This window comes from Alexandromys fortis, unplaced genomic scaffold, assembly GCF_014885135.2.
Source record: "Alexandromys fortis isolate MF-2015 unplaced genomic scaffold, M_Fortis_MF-2015_v1.1 scaffold_82, whole genome shotgun sequence".
NCBI classification, from domain to species: Eukaryota; Metazoa; Chordata; class Mammalia; order Rodentia; family Cricetidae; genus Alexandromys; species Alexandromys fortis.
The window spans coordinates 484,856-493,497 of NW_026067963.1; positions in this window are offsets into that span (position 1 = coordinate 484,856).

Sequence of the window (8,642 nt, forward strand, 5' to 3'; positions counted from 1 at the left end):
TTTATTTTGAACCAGAAGCAGCTGCTGCTTCTTCATCAAGGAGCGTCGTGAGCTAAAATGATGCAGCAGGCTGGCACTGCCGTCAGAGAGGATATACGTCGTGGGGTTTGTGGGCTGGCAAACACAGGGCCAGTTTACTGCTGCGGCAATTACCAATAAACCGAACAGCTCATCTCCAATTTTATGAGAATAAAAAGTTAAGCCAGTCTGCAAAAGAGTTGCAGGAATGGGCTCCACAGATTGTCTTATTTTAATGAATGGATGGGCTGCAGATGTCAGATTATTTTTGTCTGTCCTTATATGTGGAATTTGTAAATTTCTTTATCGCTCTGATTTTCTTTGAATTAATCTTTCTTCTTAAAATATACTCGTCTCCCTTTGCAAATACATTTCTTGCTGAGTTAAGGCTGTGGGGGAGCATTTAAACGAGATTCCCTTTTAGCCTTCTGCACCACAACGCTAATAATAAATGGTGGTACTGTCTCATCAAAGAATTTAGTGCGTTAGATTAGATATGAAAAAGAAAAATACTTTAGAAAGGAGCTGCAGTCAGTAAATAACTCTGAAAAATTGTGATGGATGAAAATGTTGAAATGAGGAATTTCTTTTTTTTTTTTTTTTTTGGAGTGTTTTATGCATGTAATCATCCTTTCACCTCAGGACATGGCTGGAAAGATTCTGGGCTATCACTTCTCTTCATCGTATATATTTGAGCTTTACAATTATATAACTCCACCTTCTTGGCTGACCATAAACAATCCATTCAAACTGAACATAATAAATAAGCATATGTTCTACTAATCTCTGTGTGTGTGTGTGTGTGTGTGTGTGTGTGTGTGTGAACTCTTTGAAAAGTTGGGGAAATAGTGCAAACACCCTTACTTCAACTTCCTCCATGTTACCATGCAACACAACCACAGAACATTTGTCTAAACCATAAAACAAAGCTTAAATTAGTCTGTCTTTAAAGAATAGTAACTTACAAAATGTGCTGCCAAAACACAACAATGCATCACAAACGAACAGAGGAAATATTAAATTTAAGTGTAGAGAGATTATTGACCTGGAAGAGATGCCTTTCCAGCCATGTGGATGTTGAAGTGGTGTGGCTCAGTGGAATTTTCCATGGGTTATGGAGAAACGTAGGATATGGGCAAGGGGTATGGGAACTAGAGAGTATTCTTTCATATTTAAAAACAAATAAGTTGTCGGGCAGTGTGTGTGGTGCATGCTTTTAATCCCAGCACTCTGGAGACACAGGCAGGTGGATCTCTGAGATTGAGGCCATCCTGGTCTATAGAGCGAATTCTAGGACTGTTACGCAGAAAAACCCTGTCTCGAATGTCCCCCAAAAAGAACAAAAAGAGAAATAGAGAACAAGTATTTAAGTGTAAATTAACTATGAAAATTTGTACCTTATGAGAATTTGGAAACAGACAAGATACCATGGGCTCGATTCAGAGAGTTTTCAAAGAAATAATTTTGCTGTTATATCACTAGACTGACTATAACTTGTGTAAATCCAATCAAAATGACTAATTTTTTTAAAATGTCTGCCAACCTCGATCCTGCCGTAAGCTTTGAAGATACGATTAAATTTGAGGGAAGTCTTTTTTGGTCTAAACCCTGGTAATTATAATTGTGTTCTCAAACAGTCTCACCTTTGCATAGTTAGCAGATCAGCAGGTGACTGGGTCATGTCCTTAGGGTATCAATTAATCAAACTGCAGAAACTTTACCGTTTTCTTTAGCACTTTAAGCAAATTTAACACTGGTCTCCTTGCGGTTAACTTGCTGAAAATGTTAAGTATACTAAGCAATCAATTATTCATGTGCTGGGTTATTAATATCATTTAGAATTTATATAACACACATGCTTTGTAAAAAGGTCTGAGTATAGATAGGTAATGATATGAATATAGATAGGCAACCAGTTGCTAGAATAATTACCAGGAACACTTAGGCTAAGTCACAATAGCCTGTGGTTCATAAGAACAAGATATTGATATTGAATGTCCCATAAGGATTATGTAATGTTCCCTTTCAATTTTTGCTTGCAGCAAAATACAGGTACCACATAAATGATTAGAACTTAGCTTGCCTACTAGTCTCAAGAGTAAGAGCTGGAAATAGAGGAAAGAATGCTTAAGAAATTTGATGGGAAAACATGATGGCAATACATATGCATCATCCCTCAGCAAGCACTCTGATTATCCCAAGGACTAACATTTGAGATAACAAATATGCTATGACTTTGTGAGGAAAAAAAAATGTTTCAAGATTTAGGAGCTCATACTCCACCCGCACACACACACCAAGAAAACTAAAGAACTGATTTACTGATACCTTTCATGTAAGTTTAAAAAATGTACTAAAATGATACAAAAGTGCTTGCTAAAATAAATGTTTTATAGTACATATGGAGTTGAACACACAAAAACAAATTTTAAGGAATCAAAAATTCTATCACAAAAGTAATTCTCCATAGGCCAATAAAAGGTTAAAGACATAACAATGTAACTATCCTCTTTATTTAATTATACACAGGGTATATAGGAAAGGTACTCTTTAGAAGAATGCTAAGTAAGACAAATAGTATAACAAACTAAGAATATATACAATCAAGAACTATTTTAGTATATCAAAATTCATATGACCTTCTATGATGCTTCCATTCCTTATCTTTTTATGTAGCACTCATTCAGAATTTTAAATCTGTTCTATTATTTTGAGCTTAGCATACATGATTGTGGTGTCATAGTATATACTTTTCATATACAAATGGAGAACTATTTTGTACATTTGTGCATGTGTGAATGTGTATGCTTATCCGTGTACCTATATGTGAAAACCAAAGGTCAATGTTGGCTGTTTTTCTCAGTTGTTATCCACCTTATTTTCTGAGACAAAGTCTCCCAATTAATCAGGAAATTACTGATTGAGACAAATTTATTGGCCAGCAAACCTTAGGGATCTTCCCGCCTCCATTTCCCATCATCAGGATGGCAGGAACTTGATGCTGCACCCAGCTTTTGCCATGGATGCTTGAGATGCAAACTAAAGTCTTCATACTTTGAAATGAGCCTTTGACTCAATTAATCATCTCTCCAAGCCACCATCTTATACTATAATAGGTCTTTGAAGGATTATAATTTTGTCTAAGGTCAGATGAAATAAAGGGGAGAGTAAATCTAAGGCCAACATGTTAACCTACAAAAAAAAAAAAAAAAAGAAAGAAATGAAATGGAATAAAAAAAGCCAAAGCCAAGAAAAATACTAAAATTTTCAAAAGAAAACTTTTAATAAATTAGAAAGCAATGTTAACTTGCTAAGCTAGATTAACTTTCATTTGTAACAATCAACATAGTGCCAATAATGTACACAGTCAAAATTCGGTTTATGTACTGTATCTTTCTTTAATATTTTGTGGATAGTTAGGTGTACACATGAGGAAGTTGTTCCTTAAGCAAACATGATATCATTGGTGAATTTGCTATGATTATGGCTGCTGAGGGCTTCCATATTGGCAGGGACAACAGACACATTCAACTATTAAACTTAGTTCTGAGACCACACAGACATACACGTATAGATTTATAGACAGCTACGGATACCAGGTAAGGTCTGTACAGATTATTCTAGTCGTGGTCATTCAGGTTGATTTGGGGTATTAGGATACAGTTACATAAGAGAAGTTCTGGACTGCTGTATTGAATAATGGGGTGAGTATGGGCAGCACCCTACTTGACATTACAAAACTAGGAGAAAGGATTTAAGATGCTTTAGCCATAAAGAACTGATAAGCCTAATAAGGATATGCCTCCTTGTTATCCCACCCTTCAGGAAGCAGAAATTCAAGGCCAGCCTGAGCTACGTAGAAAGCCCTTTCTCAAAAAGCTTTAAAAAGTAAATAAATAAATGAGATAAATGCTTAGTCTGATGCTGTAATGAAACCCACTAGTCTGCATGCTAACCTGAAAATTAGTTAGAAGTGAAAACCTGCACATTATGTGAATGAATCACAGCATCACGTGATACCCTATTAATGTATAAAACTTGTTTGTTTCAGTTTTGAAAATTAAATTTTAATTTAAAGACAGTCATTGAGACTACTGCCCAGACTTAAAACCATAAAATTTTTTATCATTTACTCATTTTTAAATCCCTTGATCTTAGGGTCAGCCTGAAGATGTTTAAAAAACATAATCTTCATATTATTAAGTAACTATGTTTAAGATAGATGAAAGATTTTGCATGTGGGATTAAATTAAAAATTGTAGAAGTACATGCACACATATTGCTTTTGTAATAATTGAAAAAGAAACCATGGATCTGAAAGAAACAACGAGGGGCACATGGAATGAAGAAATAATGTAATTACATTATTGTCTCAAACAGTAAAAAGGTTTACAAAATAAACATGATATGCTTTTCGTTTTTCAGATTAAAGATATTATTAATTTTTCCTTTCATTGCCTCTGCAGTCTCCTTTTTTTAATAGATTTTTCATAGACCTTCTTATAAATCCAGGAGAGAACTGACCCAAACTAGGATAATGCCCCCACTAAAAACGAATCTACCTTTCCACTCAGGAGTCCCTTACACAAAGAGTAGGCATTATCTTTGTTTACGTCTTGTACAAAATTATATATCTGTTGAATTATGTCAAATGTGAAGTAGCCACCATAACTACTTTATTCTCTTCCAATAATCAGCTCATAATATCTTCATTCAAGTTTCTTATTAAATATAGGTACTTGATTTGTAATGAGTGGTTCCTCAATGGTAGCAGGAAAAATTATTATTATGCTATGTCTTAAGCACCCACAGGTAGAAATAAAGCTCCCCCTGAAATTATGTGTGCCCTGTAACCAAATGTGAAAGTGAGAAAAATTATTTTACTTTAATTATTTACTTTTGATTATTTCTGATATCAGGGTGGGACTGCATAACAGATCTGTGTTTAATGAACCTATCAAAGGGTTATTTGTTAGTTCGCTACCATTTACAAAACTATTTCTCAGCATACACAGTGTAAGATGGAATGTAAGCACAGATCAGAATTAACTAAAAGAAACAATACCATCCAACATAAGCCTCCAGGAACATGGCAAAAGAAAAATTTAAACTTGGAGAAACAACAAAAAATACCAGCAAGAAGTGTGAGTGTACTTCTTCTAATCAGAAGAAAGGTTAATCTAAAATCTCTAGACTCCTAAAAAATTGAGTTTAAATGGCCTCAACTATAAGAACATGTGACTTCACAATTGATTGAAGAAGAGAGTAAATGCCTTGCACCTGGACACGTTCAGGCGCCTGTAGCGTCTAAAGTGCAGACTCTTACTTGTACAGTAGTAGGTTCTTCTACCCCACCGCCACCCAGTTGAGATGCGACTCACTGAGTGCACAGCTGTTGTTCAAACAGAAGAGAAAAATCCACTTCTGTCAACAACATGATTACATTAAAATAAAGCATAGTGACATTGTCAGAGCAGGGAAAAATCTTTAGTGTACTTGATTAAATTATGTAAGTGCCATTTGCAGAGTGGGGGAGGCACACAGGTGGTTATGTGGGCCTGTACACATCTGTATATGTTCAGAATCCTTTTTCCCAATCTAAGGAAACAAGGAAATATGTTATCATCTAATACTCCACCTCCATGCATCCTCGATAGCACCATCGATATCAATATTCATCAATCTCTAAAATTTAATGAAGTATGGTTAGTATACAATGTACTTGATAAATTTACTGCACACATCACGATGAGTTTAGACCCATTCATGCTTTAGCAAAAGCATTACCATAATGAAGATTATAAATATTATACTTTTCATAGTCATAACTCATTGTTTTTCTTTGTGATGAGAACGTAAGACACAAGATCTATGGTACTGACATAGGGTAAAGTTCACAAAATATACAATAACTACGGGTTCTGTGCTGATATCAATCCTTATATTCACCTTCATAACTGAATGTAATTTTTCTTCTTGTTTCCTAATTATGATTTTGGTGGCAGAATTCTCGGAGAATAGCATGAATGTTTTGTCTCCTTCAAAAGTAATGACAGGATGTGTTTTTCCTTTCAGTTTCAGGATTTTATAAAATAAATGGATAATTACCTCATTCTCAACCCCTTCTCTCTCCTCTTTCCAACTTCACTTACGGACTCTCCTCATTCCAGCCCCCCTCTTTCCCTCATAATTATATGACCTCTGACTTTTATTTTCTAGATTTAATTGTCTGCAGGGTGAGTTTTAACCCAGAGATGTGTAATCCAGGGCACTAAAAAACATTAAAAATTTACTACCATGTCCAGACCTCATATTACTATCAATTTCCACTGGACATTCTGTTAAAATAATCCAAAACCTCACAGCTAAGTATACCAATAACTCACAAAGAAGGAAAGTCACACAAGAGTTTGTAGGCAAGCATGCGGAAAGAAGGAACAAAACACATTCGGATTAGGATCACTGAGTGTAGAAACGCTGAGCAGAACAGAAATATGCAAATTGGAAAAAAAAACTCCAAGGGGGAATCATTTCCCTTTCTTTCCTCCTCATGCTGAGAACATTTCTTTTTTTAAATATCATGGTCACTCGAGGTTGAAGATCCACTAAAAAGCATATTTCAGCACAATTGTATGTCAAATCTTGCTATAGAATGTGTGCTGGTCTTCAGGGGTATTGATACCTTTGAGGAAGGATGCGTGCTAACAAACAGCCCATGCTGGTGATGCAAGTTAATTGCATCATTATGTTGTGATAAAACAATGCAATTAGCACATCTCAATGTGCAGTGATCTCAGGGTGGGCATCCAATTAACTCAGGTCAGTAGCCTCCTTGTTGGATAGGGTTTTCAGTCTGTTCCCAAGATGACTTTATACGGTTGTCTCTCTCCTGAAGTGCAAGGAAAAATTTCAAAGAAATAAGGCAATTTTGAAAAGGTTAGGGGAAAACTCATGTCTCAACTCAATTTAGAGAATGCTGTTCTGGCAGACCTCTTCCACAGCATTGTGGAAATATTTTATAAATTGGGCAGAATGGTGAAAATATGCTAATGTTTTTCAAGTTTTTCCATAAGTGTCTCATTCACTGATTACATGAAGCCATTAGTGTTGACTATAGTCTTGGCATTATTAAAAGGCATGAAAATCACATTTGATAAAGGTGTATTCAAAACTGAGATTAGCAGACCATCACCAAAGTACAGAGAAGCCAAGCATTTAATTGTAGAATATATGAAATGTTTTTAAAAATTATCAGGCAGATAGGTTTAGGTATACAAAGAAAAGTGTTAATGTCATAAATGGATCCTTTCTTAAAATTCATTTGATATCTTGAATTTTAAATAGCAGCACCAAACAGAAATATCAGAGCAGTCAACATTTATTGGTGCTTGTGTGACTCCTCCAATGGAAGCTGGGAACGATTTTGGAAATCACCGAGGATTTACCAACTGCTTCTCTAAACATTTGTCACATCTCCTCATAATCATTTCTAAAACTGTCCCACAATGAGGTAAACCTCTTAGAAATAGGGAACAAGCCCAAACTCCCCTTTACTCCTCTGTCATCTATCATCAAGTTAGTTTCCAAGAAAAAAAATAATGGTTGAAAAACAGAGAATTTATAATTATCATTGCAAAAAAAAGTTATGCTATTTATCATACCACTCAGGTATTGGTCTTTTGCACTTACTTCAAAGGAGACTATTCTTAAGCTTATGTAACAGGCAAATTCAAAGACATCAGAATAATGGTGACTCTCACATGCGTGGAATGCTCGTCCAATTTATCATAATGAAATGTTGCCAGTTGGGAAAGTCATGAAGTACAGTTGATTGAGCATAGCCAGGGAAGTTTATATAGATAATGGGAAAAATCCTGGACTGAGAGACAGAACACAGCACCCAAATACAAATCAGATAATTCACTACTATTGGCACTCCTGGTGTGGGAAATTTTGAAACTAAATGATGTCTGTTTACACAAGCTTAATGCCTGAACCAGAGACGGAGTAGACACACTTTAGTAGACACCCTGAGCTCATGGCTCATTTTCAACACAGTACATATCATCTCCACATTTCCTCTTTATATTTCTTTTTTTATTTGATCTTTATTGAGCTATACATTTTTTCTCTGCTCCCCTTCTTACCTCTCCCCTCCCCTTCAACCCTCTCCCAAGGTCCCCATGTTCCTAATTTACTCAGGAGATCTTGTCTTTTTCTTTTTCTCATGTAGATTAGATCTATGTATGTCTCTCTCAGTGTTCTAATTGTTGTCTAGATTCTCTGGGATTTGGGATTTGTGGGCTGGTTTTCTTTGCTTCATGTATAAAAACCACTTATGAGTGAGTACATGTGATAATTGTCTTTCTGGGTCTGGGTTACCTCACTCAAAATGATGTTTTCTAGCTCGTCCATTTGTCTGCAAAATTCAAGATGTCGTTATTATTTTCTGCTGTGTAGTACTCCATTGTGTAAATGTACCACATATTCCTTATCCATTCTTTGGTCGAGGGGCATTTAGGTTGTTTCCAGGTTCTGGCTATGACAAACAATGCTGCTATGAACATAGGTGAGCACATGTCCTTGTGGCACAATTGAGCATCCTCTTTATATTTCTAACAGCG